Source organism: Drosophila simulans, chromosome 3L, assembly GCF_016746395.2.
Source record: "Drosophila simulans strain w501 chromosome 3L, Prin_Dsim_3.1, whole genome shotgun sequence".
NCBI lineage: Eukaryota > Metazoa > Arthropoda > Insecta > Diptera > Drosophilidae > Drosophila > Drosophila simulans.
The window spans coordinates 12428039-12450321 of NC_052522.2; the positions used below are offsets into that span (position 1 = coordinate 12428039).

Consider the following 22283-nt stretch of genomic DNA (forward strand, 5'->3'; position numbering starts at 1 on the left):
GTTATTTATCTTTGTACTGATCAAAAACTATTAATACATTCTTTAATTACAGATATCTTACCAACCAACTGCTGAATGATTCATGATGGACTTGATGAAAGCAACTAGATTTAATTATGTTAATTTGTAATGCATTACTGTTAAACGAATAGACTTACATTTTAATGAACACACATTTGAAAACACAAAAATGAACATCGAAGTAGGATGGAGTTTTACTGAATCGAATCGAATTTAGTTGCAAATGAGTGTAAAAAGAAAATTTTATTGATGTTCGTAAGCATTCTCATTGGATCACTTTTTGAAAAACCACATATGATTGCAGAATTATATTGTTAAAACATTTAAACAAACATAATGTTTTACACGGCCACTGACTACATGCTAAAACAAAAATTGTTGGGGTATTTGGAAATTTGTAATTGTAGGTACTAAATAGTTGATAATATTAAACATAAACAAGAAACATTATGTTATTCATAAATTCAGAGAACATCCCAATTACCTATCCTAATGGAATAAATGTGAAATTCTATTAAATTGGCAATGGTTTTCAATAAATTGACTCACAGGAGAAAATAATTTATACTTTGAACTTTTATAAGAAAATAAGAAGTTAAAGCCCAAGGATACAAGTTTGTAAATATAACTATTATTTAAAATATCAGTTTGAAACATATTGTTTACCTGCTCTACATTCTTTATACGCTTTTATATTCGGATTATGATATTTTACAAAGAAAAAATTATTGTCTTTAAATTGATATAAAATTTGTAAAATATTCGGGATTAAAAATTTGTTATTGATAGTTTCATAATGAATGGAACGAAAAAAACGTAACCATTCAAATCAAAACAATAATTTAAAATATATTGGAATAATTACTTTCACTCAATTTATTAAGTGATCAAGACAATTAATAATGTTATGCAGAGATCTGGTTCCGATTTTCACTATGAAATATATATATAATTTCCTAATTATTTAATTCGATCCACGTATTTAAAGACGATCACGCATACGCAACCACTGCGCATTAATTTACACATATGCCCAAGAGTATGCAACGTATTCTTAAATGCACTTTCTAAAGCATACTTATGTGGTTAATTACGTGCTGCAGCATATTATATTTCCCATATAGATATGACTGTCCCAGTTTAAGTATGATCTAGAATTGGATTTTCTATAAATCAATAACTATTCTATTGTCAGTAAGATATTGTACAAAAGAGCTCTCTTCTTAGTCGATTACACAAAGTGATCACATACTTTTAAATCATTTAACATACATTAGAGAAGTGAGTTGGCCCAAAACAATATAAAATCAAAGATACTCAAAACTGTTAAAAACAAATATTATTTAAATTGTTAAATATTGAAATCTTGTGTAATTCCTATAGCAATGTACTTAAAAGCTAAAATCAAATTTAAGCAATTTAAAATATAATTGGCTATAGTATCTTAAGTTCTTTTAAATGCTTGTGACTAATAATTTCGATTTAATTAGGCTTTTGAATTACAAGTTGATATATTATATTATATGAATTATATATTCACATTTTGATAACTATTTTATTGTCGCCACACATACAATACATCGTAAAGCTCAAATATTTTAAAGACAACTAATTTGTAGGGGGACAATGCTCAATCACCTTAATACCCGCAATAAATTTGATCCAGTTATTGTGCATTGTTATAAATCATAATAACCCGAAACCGAGCTGGTCGATAAAGGACGGCTGCGAATATATTTATTGTTTTCCGCTTACTACCTGAATAAGAATTAGCATCGGGACCCACCCCTCCGCCCCTGTCAGCATATACATACGTACATATGTATGTAGAATCCTATCTGTATACGAAAGTAATGTCTTGAGCAGACCCTGGATCGTGCCCCATAAATCATGCCAAACTGCGTTTGGGTATAGAAAGTCAAAGTAAACTGCCATCACTTAAAGTCATTCAAGCATTTATTTATGTCAAAACATTGTCCGCTTAGCTGCTGCGAACCTTTTGGCAGTTCCCGAGGAGGTAGGGATTCGGGATCGGGATCGGGATTGGGATCGAGAGTCGGAGGGGTCAGTTGGCCAGTCGAATGTATAACTCAATTATAGGCGGCTGTGTGCTCACCTCGCAGCGGGGTGTCGGCGCATTAGCCACTCCTCCATATCCTGGCCCTCAGCCCTCGGTTCGCCGTGAGTTCCCTTTTAGCGCTAGACCGGATCGGATAATGCTCATGCGGCGATCAGGGTCATTGCGGTTTTCGGGATCTCCAGTCTGCAGTCCCGAATCTGCTGGACGAGATAACTCCGACTAGACTGCATAGATGTCATTAGAAACCGGGCACCAACACGATCCTCAATGAAATAACCTCTCTGTTAGTTTGTCTTTATTATCTGTTCCCTGGAGGGGGGATTCCTGTGTGGCCCGCATCGGATCGCACATTGTGACCACGATCGACCTCCAAGGTACAGGCCTCCCTGTACATGATTCTGTTTAACGAGAACAATGTTCTTGCAATCCTGCAAACGATGGCCACACCGCCGTTGCTTCGTTGGCGATCGCCTTTACTCACAGTTTCTGGACCGGATCTGGGGAGGATCGGGGCGATTCGCAGCCAGGTGAGGGGATAACAACAACACGATGGCACCGGATCGTGCAAAAGTACAGCGACGGATGGCAGGTGGCGCCGATGCGAATTTGAATATGGAATGTCAGTCGGGCATATGGCTAGCAAATTTGCAGTGTGTGGGGGGCACAGGAGGAAACCTTGTTATGAGCTAAGAATAGGGATAACACACTTCAATTTACATAAAATTTACAAACATCTGTTATCAATTTGTAGAGCCAGCTTACTTATTGAATTACTTTTACCTTTCAATCTGTTTATATATATATATATATGGGATTAAACACAAGAACTTATATGTTTTAAACCTTTTTCTTACATTTATCACATATTCATACTTCATAAATATTCCATTCCACTTTAATTATAATGCTTAAAAGACTTAAATTAACTTATTTCAAATCTCTTAATATTAATTATAAGGTACATTTATTTTCAAGTATTTTTTCAAAGGAGCAATAATAACTATAGGGCTTAATATTTTTTTAAATTTTTGAATATTTTTTCAACTGGAACCTTAGTTATTGAAGGGTATAATTTTTCCGATTCTTATCAATAAGTTATCAAATTACTATAATTTTTAAAGTAGTTCTATTCCTAGATTTGATGTGGGCAAATATGCTTCTATTTGATTTAAGTGGCATCCCCTAAAGTGATATTTAATACTTATTTTTGTGCAAAACAAAAGAAGGGCAACAACCAGGATTGTAATATAAACAAACGTGAGCACACACTTCCTTAAATAGCTATATAAATGCCTATCCACACAGCTAAAGATTAACAGCCGACGTTTGTAGCGCCACGCCCCCCAAATGAGCACAGTGGCGTAGTTAATATGTAATCCCCGACACGTGGAGTAAATTATGTTCCTTGAAGGGCTGCCATTAGGACGAGTGCGTCTTGGACACTCCCCACAATCGATGTTGGTGCAGCATAAAATGAAATTTGGGGTGGAAAAGTTAACGCCGTGTTATAAGGCACCAGATTAACTTATTTAAGTGATAGCATAGCTATATAAAATCCTTTTGCTTACGAAGCTTGCATACTTTTGGGATACTGATTACATAAACGCGGACTCCAGTTAATTATTTAAAAGATTAACGAAATTAAAAAGCTGATCTAGCAATATTACAAATGCCATTAGGCTCCTGTAATCTCATTCCCACGTCGTAAGATCTCGGTAGCAGCCATTCCCGCTCTCCATAACATAATACCCATAAACATATTTATGTAACCTACATTTTAAAAGGGCATGACGAAATCTTAACGTAAGACTAGTCCTTTCCGTGGAGATTCATTGTGAAACTGGCGCCATTCAATGTGATCGCTCCTACCGCCGTCCTTTTGCCCCTGATAATTGTTTCTTATCGGCGAGACAGTTGTGAATGACAATTTTTTGGACAATAACTCGGTTGTGGGTCGTCAACGCGGCACCGTCGCCAGCGGGGGCTATATATGGTTATAATTGCCAGGCAGGACCGGATTACACGACAGGTCGACCTGTCTGCAGTCCATGCCCCTTTCCCATCCTCCGCTCCTCGCTGTATATCTGTTACACAGAGTAATGATCGTAATGTCGCACAAGTATCTTTAAGATGCATTCGATATTTCAGAATGAACTACCTGCCTGAATGTCGTCCGTTTGTTCGCTGGTCCGTATGTCCACTTGTCCGTATGTCCCTCGTCCATCCCGAAGTCAACAGCAAAAAGGCTAGTTAATCTGTGCCGACCTCGATAACGTTTTAGTGCTCAATTTTGATTCTACGCCCTTTGTGGTTTGGGTCTTTACAACTGTTTATGCCTTTTATGATTTTGTCGTGGCCGTTTCTCGTATCTGCAGCAAGCCTTTTGGCTTTTGGATTTTGGGTTTGGGTTTGGGCTTGGTCGACGTCGTCGGCTGGTTCCAAAGGCGCTCGCCGGAATGGGTCCTTACCTCTGTCCTTAGCTGTTATGGGCTGTAATTTAATATCCTAGCTGGCATTGGACTTTTGTTTAATCATGACAGCCGACCGACTTACTCGGCTACACACAGTGGTTATCGACGAATGCTATTGGCGTTACGCCGCTCGATGTTTCACACTTTTGCCCTTGGGCCTTGTTCAAGCCCACTGTTTTTGGGCTTGTTGGCCAGGTTCGTGTGCGCGGCCATTAAGGTTTTCGGTATGGCCCTCTGATTTCCTAAATGTCCGCTTCGATCCAAGCAGATCCCATCGCAAGCAGGGCCAAAGCCGAGAACCTTACCATTTCGGCGCTCATTTAAATATTTTATCATCGCCGCACTGGCAAGACACTAAAGAGAACTTTATATCTTTTCGGTTCGCTACGTTTTTATCACTCGAATGAACAAAAACATTTGTTACCAATCAGAGTTCTTAATTTTACGGCCTGTGTTTGCGACAAAAGTGCCGCTTCTCCTTGTGCCCCAACTCGAATTCGATCGTTTGTCGGCTTTGTCGCAGAAATTAGCCGCGTATTCCTTTAGAGCTTGTATGTATGTCCACCAGTATCTTAATTGGCTTTGATGCTGCGATGGCTTTTCATAAACGTCAGGCCGGACATCGCCCATTCCACGCTCCCTACTCCCAATGAACTTGGGCTCGATCGGCGGAAACTGGAACTGGTATTTGGTATCTGGTATCTGGGAATGGAAAACAAACAAACACATGTGCTTAAGAGATAGCTAAATTATTTTAAAGCTCATTTACTTATGTACAGCCAGCGACACAGGATCGGGTTGCAATAACTTTTCGGTGGCTGAGTGGCTCGGATCGCATCCCCTTAAAGGCAGGCGATTTCAGGGAAATGTATACATGAAAGGATAAGTCGCTGAAATATTAGGTAGATTATAGTTCGGAGTCAGTTTTTGAACCATTAACAAACCTTTAACACGACTTCTTTGTTGATGATTGAGTGGGACACTTACCGTCATGTGTCTGTAAGAGAAAAAATATATTTTATGAATATAAATACGGTTTTTAAACTATGATTAAGCGGTGTAAAGTCAACATTTCAATATTGAATATTGTTAAGGAGAGTTCATTAATCTTCCATTGAAGTGCGGCTCATATTGAATGCATAATCCCATTCCTATCATTTTACCTGATGTTCAAATCCTTAATCGGCAGTCTCACTCCACAGGAATATAAATAAACAAACATTTCAATTATTTATGAGGGGCTATTCTTTGGGAAATAAAACTGTATAAATAGTTGCCAGCACACAAAGAGAAATTGCAACAATTGACAAATTGCGGCATATAAATTTCCCCCCGCCGAAGCGCAGAGATGTCAACTGCCCCTTTCTTTGGCCATGGATAATATGTGGAGCGTAGCCTTTGTCTTTAAAAATTATGTTAACTAGCCGAAGAATCGATCGTGCGGGCTCGAGGGGCACAACATAATTTATTCATACGTCAAATGGGCTGTCCATTTAAATGCGAGCAGTGCCCAGTTCACAGTTCCCATTGCCCATTTTATATGGGATATGGGATATATATGGTATATGGCCAGTGCGATGAGGATGAGGATGAGTGGAGGGCGGGAAACGCAAATAAAACGCAGCATATTGGGAAAATTTCACGGTCTTTTGGCCGCCAGCAAAACCAACTGGTCAACGGCCGAGGGCTAATTTATAGGGCGATTCGGTGGGTGTTTGTCCGTTTGTTTGTCCGCTTCCCGTACCCTGTCCGTATATCATTCCATTTCAGATTCAATGCGGTAGTGGTAGTGGGAAAGTGCGGGGGAGTGGTACGAAGTGCGTAAGGGCCAGGTAAATTGAAAAATGGACATTTGTAGTTTGATACCCATTTGGAGTAGGACAACAAGGGCTATCTACGTGTAAGGGGTCCAGTCTGCAAGTGGTTGATCAGGGTCGACTTTTCGGCTTAGATAAGCTGCTGCTCCTGCTGCCGCCGCTGCTTTATGCCCATTCCCCCCTCCGGACATCTCGAGAGTGACAGACGGCACAGGCAGGGGTTAAAATTAGGGGTTGCTGGGCTATAAACTCGGGTTCTGATGGGTCTGCTGGTTTTTCGACATGCAGATGTGTCGCGCGGATTTGTTTCGTGTATCTTTGCGACAACTTGATTTTTTGTTAACGCGATGCGCTTTTCGCTGGAAATCCTTTTAGGCCTGATGGGCTCGTCGTCGCTCGCGAGTGCATTTGACACTTTGTACTTGATGGATTACGTTAATTATTGATTAAATGGGCTTGTACTTGTCAGGACAAAGTAAAATCCATTAGCTATTTGAATATGGTCCTCGGCCGGCGCTGCGGCGAAATTAGATTTAAATTTTTTCGGATTTTATAATTTGACATGAACGGGCGCGCGTTTGATGGATGCTCTGGGATATGAATGGCCAGTAAAAAAAAAAATACGAAAAACCAAAAACATAAAAAAACGGTGAGAAGAGGGTCTCTGGATCGGATCCCCGGTGACATTCCGCTGCTGTCGCCTCCAAGCGCCAGTTCCTCGGATCACACACCTTCGGATACAGATACAGATACACTGCAAATGGGATGCATCTCGGCATCCGAGCGTCCCAACGATCGGGGGACACGCACTAAAAAGCCGGCTGCGGCGATTCAGATTGAGGAGATAAGCAGCGGCCGGCTCTTTGCGAGATGCCGCGTCGTTATTTTTCGGTTGTCGCTTCATCTGCTCTGATTAATTCCCTCTGATGAAATGCCGCTCCCCAGTCACCAGTCCACCAGCCACTTGATGCCGCAAAAGAACCCACAGTTGCAGACAAAATCTTAATGTTAGCTGACTAAAACGAGGCTAATATAATATATTAGTATCTTCTATTAGATTTTACTTTCTGCTTTTGTTAAGTATAGCCAATAAGTGTGACTGTTGTACTAACCAATTTCACTTTCGTGTATAAAGTGATAAATAAAACAAACCAAATAACAAAGAAAGTTTAATTCTTTGAAATCTCTAAGTTACGACCCAAACTTACCTTAAATGTCAAGGAAAAGCACCATCCCTATTGTTGTGCCCTTTGCTGTGTGATGGCGCGTTGGTCACTTGGCATTTTTAAAATGAGGAACTTTGATTTATCGGCATTCCGCCGACAGAGCCGCCATTTTGAACGTAGGTAGTAGGTGCAGCAGCTTGACTTGCCAAGTTGCATCTGCCAAAGCGACACAAGCTTTCCCTCCCGAGCTTTTTCGGGGACTTCGGGAGCTTTTCCGTAAGCACTGCACACGGAGCCGATGGTTCGACTTTTCTAAATGCATTGCCTCGGGAAAATTGCCTCGAAAAGCGCGCAGTCTCTTCGACTTTTCACGGAAAACTCAGCGATTCTGCACAGCTGGCTAATCAGTCGGGGAAATTCCCGAACTACACAAAATTTCCCACTATTTCCACGCGACCAGAAAGTCCCAAGCGCTTCCGTTATTTAGGCTCCGCCCGTTAAAAAATGGCTGCGCATTTATCTGCGGCCTGCGCAGCACGAGAGCGAGCGAGACGACTGTAGGGTGGCAGCCGTTTCGCTCGCACTCGCCTTTCCGTTCCCCTCAACGAATACAAACACGATAGAGTGTAATACCACGATACTGGTTGCTTTTTTGCGTTTTTTTTCACTCCTCTGGTAATCCGTGCAAAACTTTAATTGGTGTTTTGCACTTCTAATGGATCCTGGGAGTGTATTAGATTCGAGTCGTAACAGAAAGAGACATTTGTATACACTCGAAATCGCTCGAAACACATGTAAATGTGTGTGCACGTAACCGGGGGTTAAGTGCCCAAAGCCCAACGATAATATTGATCTGCGATATGTGTCACTTTGCGTCGCAGATTTATGACCCCAAAGCGGCAATTGAAACCACTGTGCGCCGCCAAGCAAAACGAATTCGTCAACTTATGTGTGTGTTTAACTGCTGTTTACCAAGTGTTTTCTAAATGGTTTTGGAAACTAATATAATTTAAAAATATGACTCAAAGAACGTCAAGAACTTTATTGGCCGAAATGTAAATTAGTAACTCAAACTTTGCGGGCAAAAGCAACTCGTTGAAATCATGCCAATTTCAATCTATTATATTTATTATACAGATGAAAAAGATTTTTGTTTAAGAATATTTGAAATATATTCCTTAGCTTATCTTCAATGTTATTAGTTACTACATCTAAACTATAGTAAAGTACTCCTAAAAAATATTATGATTATTAGCTTGTGATGCTTTAACTTAACTTAACTTGGTGAACTCGATTCATTTTTATTTTATTCAAGATTTTAAAGTGGCCCTGCTCTTAGTAAGGGATGAAACCATTCTTTGTATCTTACAATTTATTTTTCAGTTATCACACACTGTCACTTGCGCCCCAAAAAATATTTCGGAATACAAAATTGACTTGTTCAACGCACAAGTCTAAAATTAGAGTCTAATTGTTTCATTTGAAAGCGAAACAAATTGTTTGCGTCGCGCCTTTGGATGTTGGATAATTCATTTTTATTAAGAGAAGCTGTCACTTAAAGAGGGCAAACTTATCCAATCGTATTGGATACTGATATTCCAGTTTGGGGGAAGATAAATTTGTTGTGAATATTGTGAACGACAGCTTGCTCGGCGGACTGTTTGACATTTAGAAGAATGTGATGTGTCAATTGGAAAGTCTAAGTAATGTATAAATTGCAGTAAATAAGGTTGCTTTGCTTTAAAATAAAGTTTTCTTTAACTTTACACTTCAAAAACGTAAAAGTGCTATTTAAGAATAAAAATAAATGAAATAAGAAATTGATATATTTGATAGATATTTTTGAATAAAAATAAATGAAATAAGATATTGATATATTTAAAAACAAATTGAAATTAAGAAGGAACACAAATTACCACAAATATTTCTGCACACTTTTAATACATATTTATCTATAATAAAAGAAATCTAATCTACGATATTTTCTTAGTACAATGATGCAGCCCTTTTTTATCATTATATTTCTGTTGTGTTTGATAACAAAAACCGCAACGGTGTAGTTGCCAACTTTTAAAGCTCTCTAACGCTCATTTACAATAATCTCCATATACAAATTGTAAGCCCAGTGGCTGAAAGTTAGTTAATAGGCTCCATGAACTATCCAGCACGTTCAATTATGTACACGTGTTTCGGCAGGTGTGGTCCTTTGCAATGTTTACACGATACGCACACAGACTGCGACATGTGCCCCAAAAAGCCAATCCTTGTCACACCGCCTGACATTTTGTTGGAACAGTGGTAAATCAGAACTAATTTCCAAGCCCGGCTCATCATCAGAGGTCTCCGCCCCCAATCCGGAAGACAATCTCTGACCCCGTACACGGACTACTTACTCCCCGAAAACATGCTTGAAAGACTGCTATTTAAAGTTTCAAATTTCGGACATTTGTCCGTCACGACCCCAACCGACCGGCAACATAGGTGGTTGAATGGCCAACACTCGGCCAGGATAGCACACAAGGACACTGGACACGGGACATGGTCGCCGATGAGACTGTGACACGGGGGGCATGTGCATGTGGATATGGATATACGTTGGTGGAGATATAGATATACGGACAGGCCTAAGACATCGACGAACCTGGCGAGTGGAACCTGGACGATGACATCGAAAGTCCTTGTAGTTAGCAGAATGTAGTTTGTTTGACATCTATTTAAAAGTTTAATCGGATGAGTGTAGTCCGTGCGGTTAGGCTGACCAAAACACAGTGTATTACATAGTCACTGACTTTCCGCATCGCCGCCAGGTGACCGCTCGACCATCGGACAGGTGTTGCAATTTCGAGATGGGTTTCGGGCATGTGGAGAGTCTATCCTTCGGCACTAATTAACGTTGATTCCATGGGCAAGAGCCAATGGAATGCGGACGTTGTCCGCATTGAAATCCAACAAAAAGGGGTTGGGTCCCGACCCCATCGACATAATCAATTTTACTTTGGGCTTAATGACGATTTATTTTACTGAAAGTGTGGAGCATATACTTCAGATGGGCATTTGTTATATATATCTTGGGCAAAAAGTAAAAGAGAGACCTTTTAAAGTGTTAAGTGTTTTAATATCCGCCAGATACAATATCTTCAGTTGCTATCTTTGGTGTTTCATTAACGGGATAAAAAGAGTAATAGGTTTTCCAGTTAGTATCGATGGGTTTTTCATTTCGAAATATTTATTTCAAGTGTAAAATTGAGAAATTTGATGACAGGGGGATAAATGTGCTAATGGCGGGTGGTTGGGCGGATTGATCGCCTGCCTGTCGCCATAGCCACTTCATGCTCCGATCGACTGTACTATCTGTCCATCGGATTTTAATTGCCGTATTTATTCGGAGCGCCTCCGCCGACACGTCCATCGGACAGATAGCCCAATACACACGGACATTCCGGGCCGAGTCAGAGATACGGAGATACGAAGACCAAGACCGATGCCACAGCCATTGTCTCATCCGGCCAACTGACCACGGACTATCGACTATCTATCCGGCCGGTAAGTAATTGTAGGCAAATATTTGTGTTTGCTCTTCGCCGCTATCTGAAGCGGTAACTTGAAATGCTCGAATTTGACACTCTGTCCAAGTATCGGACATCGGACATGGGACATCGCCAGTACAGGATTGGGGGCGGAGGGGTGTGGTGGAGGAGCCTCCGCCTCCCACTACCTGGCCACTATCTATGGCAATGGCAACAAAGGCAAGCGACTCAACCGTTCATGCGAAACTTTTAATTAAACGCCTAATAGATGTTTGTCACTCTTGTGCGCCGATTAATAGTTCGATTTCATTCTCTCGGTCTCGTGATCTTCCGTGTCATGTCCATACGTTCGGCAATTAATTTCTATGGATTTCCAGCTGGCTGAAGTATCTGTCAGCTACTCGAGCTGGAGTCAGAACCACAAATCCGTAACTTTCTGCACTTTGAACGCCGTCTGGCTTTCGGTGCGGTGGCGGCTTTCTTTGACAACGATAAGATGGCGCACAGGCGCCCTTTTGTTACCCGAAAAAATTTAATAAAATTATATCGCGGCGAATATGAATGCATAAGCCGATAAATTTCATTTCCTTAAACCGCCCGATGCTATCGGCTTAATTAATTGAAAAGTGCAGAAAAGCGAGCTGTGTATCTTATTAAATGATAAATGCATTCTCATTAATTGAATTACTTTGATTACCAGCCATATTTAAACTTATTCGGCCAGTCGCTTAGCCCATAGTCAATTTCCGTTTCTCGTTCAGATTGCCTCTTTTTGGGAACTTTTTTTTTCTTTTGAATTTTTTATTGGCCTCACTATTAAAGCTCGATCTCAGCGTTTTTGGGCCACGGTGTTTGTGTATTTGTACTTTCGTTGGGGGCTTGATCAATTAACTTTGCTGACATCGACACTGCGGAAAGTTCAGCGCTGAGTTTTCATTCAGAAAGAATTGCAGTTCTCGGTTATTAAATCGAAATGAGTATGTTCGCTGCTGTGAATTAATTCCGATGACGCAGATGAAATGGGGGTTGGCTAAAATCAATGGAAATGTTTCAGCTGTTCTCTAAATATTCGCTTATAGGGGTAGCAACAATTCTCATAAGATATCTGATTTATTTTAATGGGCGAGTACTGCGTCAATACGAAATTTCCATTCGAACTTTGTAGAAATATTTACAGATGATAATTGCCTTGTCATTTAGCTTGCTTGGATAAATAATTAACTTATGAACATTTTAATATGTTTAATCCTCATGATAAAATCGTTTTTAGAATCTATATCTATTGTGGACATTTTTTGCACTGTATAAGTGCTTCTGCAATTCTAATTCGAGCTCGCTAATTTAGCAAGTGCTGTTGTTTTACAAACTATTTGATGAGTACATGTCACTCGTTGTTTTTTAAGCGAGTGCGTCATTCTGCGATCACGACCTTCAAAGGCGCGAGCTAATTTTCTCGCCTGTATTACAGTGGTTTGTTCTATGCAAATCGTATGCAAATTGTAATTAAACGAAAGTTTTGTGATATTTGCACACACACTTACACACACACACTCTGTGTGGGGTCGGACCCCACATGAAAGCAAAAACAAAGGCAGCAAATTAAAAAAAAATAAGGGGCGCAAATCGCGGGAGAGCGCAGTGAAATATGATCGGCGATCGCATTTACAAACGCGAATGTAAGTGCAGCGTTTGCATTCTCGCATTCTGCAGTCGAAAGTGTGCATATTTTGTTGTTCTTTGGTGGTCCCAATAGCCCATCCGGTCGGACGGCCGGATGATCGGACGGACAGCGGACGGACAGGCGGACGGACAGACGTACGGACGGACAGATTGGACGGACGGACAAGCCGCTGCTTCCACGGCGTTGTCGACGCCCCAGTCGCCAATGCTGTCTACATTGGATTTCCGGCCTGGTGTAAGAATGCCTTCAATGGCTTTTGAATTTCGCTTTTGCTTTCCACATTCGCTGGTGATTTTGTTTCGGCTTTTGCTTATGCTTACTATGCTTACTATATGCTATATGCTATGTGGGCCCTTGTGCCGTTACATCGGATCATGCTTAATTGGCACAAAAATATGATTCATGGCGTTTTGCACTTTCGTCGCTTTCTTGCCGCCACTGCAGTTTTTTCATCAGCTCCCTCGTCGCCTATAAACAATTAACGATGCCGCGATGCAGCGATGAGTTATAGTTATCTCTGCCCCGATATCGCCCAATTCTCCCGGTCTGTATCTGTATCTTTGTATCTGTGTATCTGTGTATCTTTGCATCGCCCCCATGGAGCCAGTACTTGGCCACGGGTTTGGCCGCCAATTAAGCGCAATGCAATTGTCGCCCGGCTGGCAATCGTCCTGTAGCACTGCGATTGGTCGCTGTTCGACTCATAAATACGTCATGTTCAATTAAGAAGCGTTAATTGAAAGTAATGAACATTTATCGATAATGGAGCGCGGCGGCACGCGGAAGTGGCACTTTCGCGACGAGGAGCCCACCTATAACAATTCATTTAAAAATAAGTAGTTGGGCACATGTAACTTGTCAGCGAAATCAATTCGAAAAGTATGCTGTTGCTAAAATGTTGCCAAATGCTTAATAATGCTGCTTCAATTAAATCTCTATATATTTTACCTTAATTGTTTTTTTTTATATTTATTATTTATTATAAGAATTTAAACTATATTACCCAATTCTTTATTCTATTAGCTGCATGATTGTTAGCTATTTCCCGATCGTAATGTATTTATATAAAGCCAGCGAAAACAAGTTATTTGAGCGCAAATAGCCACGCCAATTAAACAAGCCGCCCAAATGCGAATTTCATATCGCTTCCTTGTTTGGCCATGGATTAAGCACCTGTTTTGGTCGTAATTCGGCGATCATCACTCAATGAAAGTGTGTACCGCCTAATGGAAGCGCTTTAAGTCGGTCGCTTAGCGCTCCAAGCGAATTGCTTTTCGCGGCGGGGCAGTGGAAATGCGACATAAATATGCATGAGGACCTGAGTGGGTCTACTACGACTACTACGGCTTTTAGCTAACATTTTCGAAACTTTTACGTTCGGATTCTTAATTCAACAAAACACGCAAAGTTAATAAATTTCAAAGTGAATATGTTTTCACCATCATGCATTTAGCCTGGCCCGGGAATGCTTTTTTGTGGCGTCTGGCGACTTCGGACCCTGCTCTTCTTCTTTGCCGGCAATGGCAAACACAAACTGTATAATATGGGTTATATATACATACGTATATAGCTATAAGGCAAGGGGCTCCGAAAACAAAAAGAAGACCATGGTATGGAATGGAATGGAAATGTTGCCTGCGGCGTGGCTACATTGTTTGCAACTACAAGTAATTAATTTTACCACTACAAGGTTTTAATGACTTCTAAAAAGTTTTTAGCATTGCTGGATAATCCTCGTGGCCGGGCCAAGTGAAGTCAGGCCAAGTCAACGACGACGACTTTCTCCTTGGCTCTGGAGGCGTGGCAGAGGCGTGTGCCACCCACAACCAGCCCGACCATTGTCCTACAAGTTGCTTAAGCAAAAATAAGCGAGTGAGAGTGGTCCGGTGAACATAGATGCCCATGCTCATGGCGATGGATTGTGATGCTAAATAGGCCTTGCCTCCAAGCCGTCAGCACACACAGCTGGCCATGGCCAACTGTTTATGGCCAGTGTCATGTCCAACTCCATGTAGCCGGCGAACCGCAAGGCCAAGAGCCCTGGAACTGAATGGAGCCCCAAGGCTGCTGCTCCCGCTCCCGCGCCCGCTGCTGCTCCTTGGGTAGATTGAGTCACGGCTTGGACACAATGTGCGGTTTTTGGTCTGTTGATATAATTTGAATTTTATGGTGTAATTACGGTCATAAATGTATTTGCCGTTTAATGGACCAGGCTCCGCACTCTGTGTGTGGGTCCAAACACGGCGATAAAAAACTTGAACTTTGTTTTTTTATATAAATAAATTATATAAAATATATTATTTCCCAGAAATAGTTTTAATTGAACTAGTTATAATTTTTTTAGTAAGCTTATGAACTTGTCATGTATTACTAATCGGTTTAACTATTCTTCTCAGTGTACACAACCTTAGACAAAAATGTTTTTTTGCGTGTCAGGATGGCCACCCAGGAAAACAATGTTGCCGCTTAGCAGGAACAGAGCCTTTTGTTGACTGCCAACTATAAAGTGATAAAACCGTGAAGACATCCTGATGCATGTGCATGTGTGGATGTGGATCTGGATGTGAAGTGCCGCTGGCGGAGGCGCCGTGAGTGCATTTAATTTGCATTTATTGGATATTAGCACGTCTGCCCCCGGATCTCAGGATCTCTCGATCTGTGGCCTCACCATCGCCAGCTCCCGCTCCATTTCCAGCTGCATCTGGAGTGCAAGACGCCGCAGGAACAAAATGATGTGGTAATCTACTATATAAAGGCCTGCATACGTACACTTAATAAGCAAACGCTAACAATGTAGCCATCTGAATGGGCAACTGTGGGGCAACTGTGGAGTTTGGCGGGCTAGGTTGAGGTTGAAACTTTAAATACAATACGCTAATGGCATGGCATTGTGCCGGCAACTGATTCTGAATCCGAATCTGGATTGGATTGGGCTGGCTTGGATGGCATTGGATTGGTTCGGATGGGTTGGTATGGGATTCGTTCGATGCCTTTCGGTTTCCCAGCGCTTTTGTTTCCCGTCGAGCATGACAAAAGTGGCGACAGCAGCAGAAGCAGCAGCAGCACTCGTGAATGCGAGGAGGTAGCGCAAAAAAAAGCTGAAAACAGAACACACTGAATTATAAACATTTTAAATTGAAATAACGTGTCGCAATTTTTTGTCGCTACTCCTTGCCGCAGAAACAAAACAAAACCGAAATCGGAATCGAATCGAATGGAATCGCATCGCAAATGTTCGAAATACAACGGGCTAACCAAAGAGCAGAGCCAGCGAGACTTCAAAAACGTCGTTAACGCTTACCTACCGCGCATTCTGCAATCAAATACGATTGATCTCACACTCCCGCCCCGCCGTATCTGTATCTGGGCCCGGTCCTATGGTCCTGCTCCTCTATATATGTATATGTATCTGTATCTCGATATGGAAGTGCTGGTGGGGGCAAGGCAGAGCATCACCATCAACAACAGCAGTGACAATGGCGACAGCAAAACAACAGCAACAGCAGGAGCAGCAGCAGCTAAGAGCCAAAAGGATGGCAACAGAATGGCCAGAATGGATGGACAAATGGACAGATGGGACAGACGGACGGACGGAGCAGCGCAGGAAGTGAGTTTGGGGCCCTCATTTGAACCCGGCCCCCGCCTGCTGAGCCACCTCCTGCTCCTCCAGCCAGCTCCGCGTTGACACCACCGAAAGACGCCTCCAACGCCTCCAACCGCCGCGCGTGTCGCCAAGTCGGTGGCATGGCATAGGTGGCAATGACAATCGCGACCGGATGCTTCAAATCAGATATTGTTTTACTTTGCGCCTTCATTCAGAATTTCGAATTTCGATTGTCAGCGTGTCTGTGTCGCTGTTTTATTTTATTTTATTTCATTTTTTTTTTTGTCCTGCCTTTTTCTGCTTTTCCTTGCCACCAAGTTGGCTTTTATTTCAGCTTTGTCTGTGGCGAAACGCGAAATATTTAAGAAGCAGCCAGCGGCAGCGACAATCACCGTTTGCAATGCGAGCAACGTGAGGCTTAAATAAATGTGTCTCGATTGGAACGACGGGCCGAGTTGACAACAACGGGCTCCACCGATATTTATCCTGCTGCAACGGCTCTGGGCCGTTTTCCCTCCGATTCTGAGTTTTCTTCGGCCATGGCTTTAGCTTTTGGCCTGGCTTTTGCTCAATGGAGCTAGTAGATCTAATCACCTACCGGCTCCAAAGGGGCCACAATAAGTGCGGCGTGCAGGCGACAAATTCGTGGTTCAACTAGGCTGGTAAACAGGCAGAAAAATCTATGAATTTGTAGCTCAAAAATAAAATATTAAATATATAGATTATTAAATCATTTTCTGCTTGTAAACATGGGGTAAATCTATGAATTCGTATCTCAATAAAAAAATTAATAATGAATAGATTATTGTTTCATTTTTAAATGATGTCAAACAATGAACAAACTACTCCTTTTTTATATTATATAAACTTTATTATAAATATTTATGCATATATAATATATTATTATTTTTACTTCCTTGTTATATCTTGCATTTATAAATCTGGTAATAGTGGTGAAATTATTTTTGCTCAGTGCACAGGCCAGTCAAAAGTCATCTCCCTGAGGTATAGAACTCAGAGCCCCTTCAATCAACGAAAGTCCGTTCCATAAATGAAGGCGATTTGGGACCTAATGGCTGTGTGTGGTCCAGAACGGACACTCCACTGCTCCACACCCATCCAGCATCATCACTTTCACCAGTGGGATCCGCAGCATGAGTGTTTGATTATTGTCTCAATCGAGGCTAAGACGCTGGCGAACTTCCGCTTGTCCGCTGACGATTTTTTGGGCTCAAGTCTCGCAGGTCCAGGGCTTTGGCCTTCTTTGCCTTTCATTCATTCATGAAGGCACCCAAATCCCACCGGGAAAATAAGGAGTCGAGACAAGAAATCACACAAAAAAGTATGCGGTATGTGTGGCGGCGGTACACCAAAACCTGTCTGGTTGTTAACACCGTCAACTGGGGAACTGTGAACTGCGAACAGGGAACTGGGATGCGGGACTCGGGATTCGGGATTTGGGATTCGAGAACTGGAGATCGAGAAGCAAGACGAAGATGCTCTAGTGTTCAAAGCCGGGGAAGTGTCAGCCAGCCAAATTGACAGGCAAAGGCAGAGTAAACGATTTTGGAGATTTGTCATTGATAAGTCGGCCAGAGTGGTAAAAAGGGATGCCAAACGCGGGCTTTTTTTCCGCAGAAACGAGGTCCCAGTGTCCCAGAGCCCCCTGCCTGAATCCCAGTTCCCAGTTCCCTGTTAGCAGTTCAAAGTCAGGGCCAAAAACCGGACGGAAGGATGGAATCCGTCCCTTGTGTGTGGCTCTCCTGCTCAGCAGGCTGACTTCTGGCGTGCAGAGCAAATTAATTCACACCTTGCCAATCCATTGTTGAAACGACAAGACATATATATGCAAATTGTTTCTTACGAATTAAGCTTGCCCACAGTGTATAGTATATGGTAACCCATACCATGCCATACCATACCATACCTTACCATCGGCATGTGTTGTGAGTGATTTTGGGTCCGCTGGAGTGGGGGGTGTCCCCCCACAGTTCGATATTAATTTGGTAGGCAGAGCTAGGGCTTTGTCTAATAAATTACAAACAAAATATGCTCATGTCTTCGTGAGTCGACAGAAAGTGGCACAGAGCGGTCATCCGGCGGATCGATCGGGCATTTGAATCGAATGGCAGCCGAGGTACATTACAATAATATTATGTCAGTAACGCGCAGTCGGGCCAGCGATTCCCAGGTTACTCAGATACTTAGATACTTCGATGGCCAGATACTCGATGGCACGAATCGCGCGTGTTTGTGTGGGGTCAAAGAAATAATTAATTTAAAATTCCATCGGCGCACGCCGAAACGACACATTGAAAGCTCTTTAAGTCCCAAATTACGAGCATTGTACCAGAAACAAATGAGAAAGACTCACGACAATATTTCTGACACATTTGCTGTTTGTAATGCGATTGTTAACTGCGTGCGACGACAACCAAAATCAGACGCAATGCGGATCGGCCGATCTATCCGATGGGGAATATCATATTTGAATTTCCCGCTTCATATGCGCAACGTGTCGCCTTTGACTAGTCGTCGGTTTCTCTCTCCTTCCCCAAATATCCCATCCCCCATTCCAAAAACCAAAGATATACCCCCTTCCAAGTTCCAAAAGCATAGCAAACATTTTTGGTTACCAAACAAGAGCTTCGACCGAATCGAACTGGGCTTTAATGGGCCCTGTCGCTATGATAAAAGCCATCACACCTGGCGGGAAAAACTGTTTTCATATTTGGACTCAGCAGTGAGTAAGTATTTTCGTCATTAATAAATTCGAAATTAGCATAAATGTGACAGGAAATTTGGACATGAAATTACACCATTTAATATTCAATCAAACGGAATTTCGTGAGGCGTGGAAAAGTACTAAATTACCACATGATTGAATTGAATATATGAATTTGTTAAATAAATAAATCTATGGTCAAAAGAGATACATTTCGTATATATACAATTCTATCTTTCACATTTAGTTTAATGACCAAGGCAAGATTGTTTTAACATCTTTAATATAGCATAATGAAGCGATTAAGTATTATGAGAAGTCAAGGTGTTTAATTAATAGCACTGCCAGATAATCCTTTATGATGACAACTTTACTGCCTTATTTCAAGCAATCACACTCCTCACTGTCCGTTTATTTATTTGTGCAACATCTAATAATTTAGAGGCATATATATTCAATTAAGCCAATTGCCAATGAATGGCACACCATTGTCGGCCGATTAGATCTCCAAGCGGAGGTCGTAAATCATGCGGCGGGATGGGCCCTTGAAGTACCGCTGCTACCGGAGTTTGCCCACCTTGGCGGACAGGTGCGGAAAATGAGTTTTTATATGCCCGTTTTAGTGGTTTATTATGACAAAACAAACGCTAACCCAAATTTCAGCGCACAAAGGTTAAGGGAACGGCACACGGCGCATGCGCAGCAGTCTTGGGCTCAACCCACTCCAGACCCAATACGAAAGTCCAGAGACCAGAGACCGGAGACCGGAGATCATGAGACCATGAGACCCCAGACCGCGTCACGTCATCATCGTCAGCAAGACTAACTAGCGTTTGGGGTAACAGAGTGTGGGTTGCGGCGATAAAGACGCAGACAAAAACGCTATTAACATCGTAAAACTACTATAAAGTGGAGGCAAAACGAAAACAGGCAACCGCTATGTGCACAACATAAATCATCGAATTGTTAGGAAGATCCATTATGGGCCATTACCAGCACCATACCAGCCAACACCTGAAATATTCGGGGGAAAGAAAGCAGCAGCAGCAGCATTATTAAAATGCCGTTTTGCTTAATTTTATTTTATTGTTTTTGGTAGAATTTTCAGACCCACGAATACTAGCAGTCAAATGAGCGCGCGAACTGCCGTTTGCCAGCGAATCGGGTGGTCCCGTCCACAAATTGAAAAAGTGCCGATGTGGAATGAAATGTTTAAGTAAAAAATACAAAAGGAATGAATTAAGGAGACCTGGCCAACGGCAAATGCCCGGTAGCTTAGCTAACGAACACCCAACTAACCAACTGCGAGGTGAGCAAACTGAAATTTATTAATGTGCCTGAGATACGCAGCAGATACGCGTTCGTTCGGCTTGTCCAGCGGCTTGTCGATCGTTTCCTTGGAAGTGGAAATGAGTAATTTTTTTCAATTTCGCTTTCCACTTAGATTGGAGGCGTCGATAATGGGCGCAGGATTGTGTTGGGCTGCCTAATGTGCCTGGTAAATATTAATAAACAGGAAGGATCTCAAAGATACGCATAATGAGCCGCAGATGACAGGGCATATCATCGCTAACATCGGCCACTTCCGAAAGTGCGTATCTTCATCTAGAATTTCGTGAGTGAAAGTTGGACGGAAGTCGTGGGGGATCTTTATATCAGATAATCATTATCCTGATAATTGAAAAATTATTAAGGTTTAGGTGCTCTTTGGTTCAGGGTAAAAGATACGAGCTTTTAAGAAATATTTATGCTATTCATTACATGAAAGTTATAATGTTGAAGTTAAATTTTGAAGTTTAAGAGAACTTTTCGTTTTCATTCTATAAAATCCACTAAGTTACTAGAAGAGGTCTACGACCCGGTGTGGTATTAATCAAACTACTGTCCATGACGACCGGTTGATAGAGTCCATCGGATGGCTTTTCCAAAATAGGGCTTGTCGCGGCGTTTCTTTGAAAACAAATTAGGCAGCGTCGGTAGCCCCAAACGCACTTATCGGATGCCCATCTATGTCGAGAGTCCAATCCCTATCCCAATCCCTATCCCGATACCTTCGTCCAAGCCGACGACACAATGTCTGACGAGAATGGTCGCCGGAATCATACGACGATTCTTCGGTGGGGTCGGCTGCTGGGAATTATAGATAAATGATCAAAAGATTGTTAAATGCTGTTCAGGCAGCTTAGGAATTTGTTTGATGAGAGATTGATATCGCAGCGCAAGAATTACGCATTCAGATCGAGCGAAAGGTAGCCTGGTCTTGTTCTTTATGGCTTTTGTATCCCGCCAACGAGATCCCCACTTTCTGGGATCTTTGTATACAAGTTGGCTTAGCACTAATGAACAATGTGTGTATCTGCATACCTGGGAGGAGGGAGCTCAAGGAGCATGGAAAAGGGTGCCAACAATATGTTGACTTCGTACAGGTGGTCTTTGTTTTGATGCCCAGAAAGTATGTGGAAATAATTGTCTGGGTGACTCAAATTCTCTGAATACTTTCTGAGAACTCTAGGGTATTCATATCGATGCTTTTAAGCAAGGAATTTGTTGTCGAAAATAAAAAAATAAAAAAAGAAAATTTACCCTTTGTGAATCATTCGAATTTAAAGCTGATTTTATAAGAAATAAAATTGATAATAAAACACGTAAAAAATAAATATGTTAAATAAAATCCAAAGATTATTATAATATAACTTCGTGTGTATATCCAATTCTCTACTAGTTTTCATTAATACTTTGGTTAGCTCTTGTTTTTGATTCATATTAATGAATTAATGAATGAATTAATTTAGTTCTTGGCTAGTATTTAACACAACGGACTTCATTACAATGTCGTTCCATATGCAGCTGATTAAAGTTTGCAAAAAAATAACAATCGGAATATCTGCGAGTGCGTCCATTACATGCAGATGTGCAAATGGGTGTGTGTGAATTCAAATGGCAAACAAATTGAAAATGGAAAACGAAATATGGACGTTGTTGCACAATGCCCGTGTAGTTGGTATTTAGTTACCCATGTACACATCCGTATGCAAATGTGGCTTTGATTTGATTAAGTAACACGGAGTGTCGAAGCGCCGATCGCCGCTCGCATTAATATTCTTAGTTGGGTATTTAAATGGGCGCCGGATGAGTGGAATGGAGTGGAGTCCAGTGGGTTGGATTGGAATGACAGTAGTAGGGTTGGTGGT

General features: G+C 41.6%; 2 long non-coding RNA genes across 4 annotated transcripts; one reads left to right on the forward strand and one right to left on the reverse strand.

The window, feature by feature from the left end:
- Nucleotides 1-3055: 3055 nt before the first annotated feature.
- LOC27207136 lies at nucleotides 3056-8016 on the reverse strand. Of its 2 annotated transcripts, XR_001600300.3 has the most exons (5): nucleotides 7598-8016; nucleotides 5517-5569; nucleotides 5342-5462; nucleotides 4260-5274; nucleotides 3056-4185 (listed from the first exon to the last, which is right to left on the reverse strand). It is a non-coding gene; the product is annotated as an uncharacterized LOC27207136 (long non-coding RNA). The 2 variants fall into 2 exon arrangements; XR_005543955.2 differs by lacking the exon at nucleotides 3056-4185 and having other exon boundaries at nucleotides 4946-5274; nucleotides 5560-5569; nucleotides 7598-8011.
- Nucleotides 8017-9573: 1557 nt separating this feature from the next.
- LOC123327211 lies at nucleotides 9574-15974 on the forward strand. Of its 2 annotated transcripts, XR_006541764.1 has the most exons (3): nucleotides 9574-12997; nucleotides 13787-14430; nucleotides 14482-15974. It is a non-coding gene; the product is annotated as an uncharacterized LOC123327211 (long non-coding RNA). The 2 variants fall into 2 exon arrangements; XR_006541763.1 differs by having other exon boundaries at nucleotides 13787-15974.
- Nucleotides 15975-22283: the final 6309 nt, after the last annotated feature.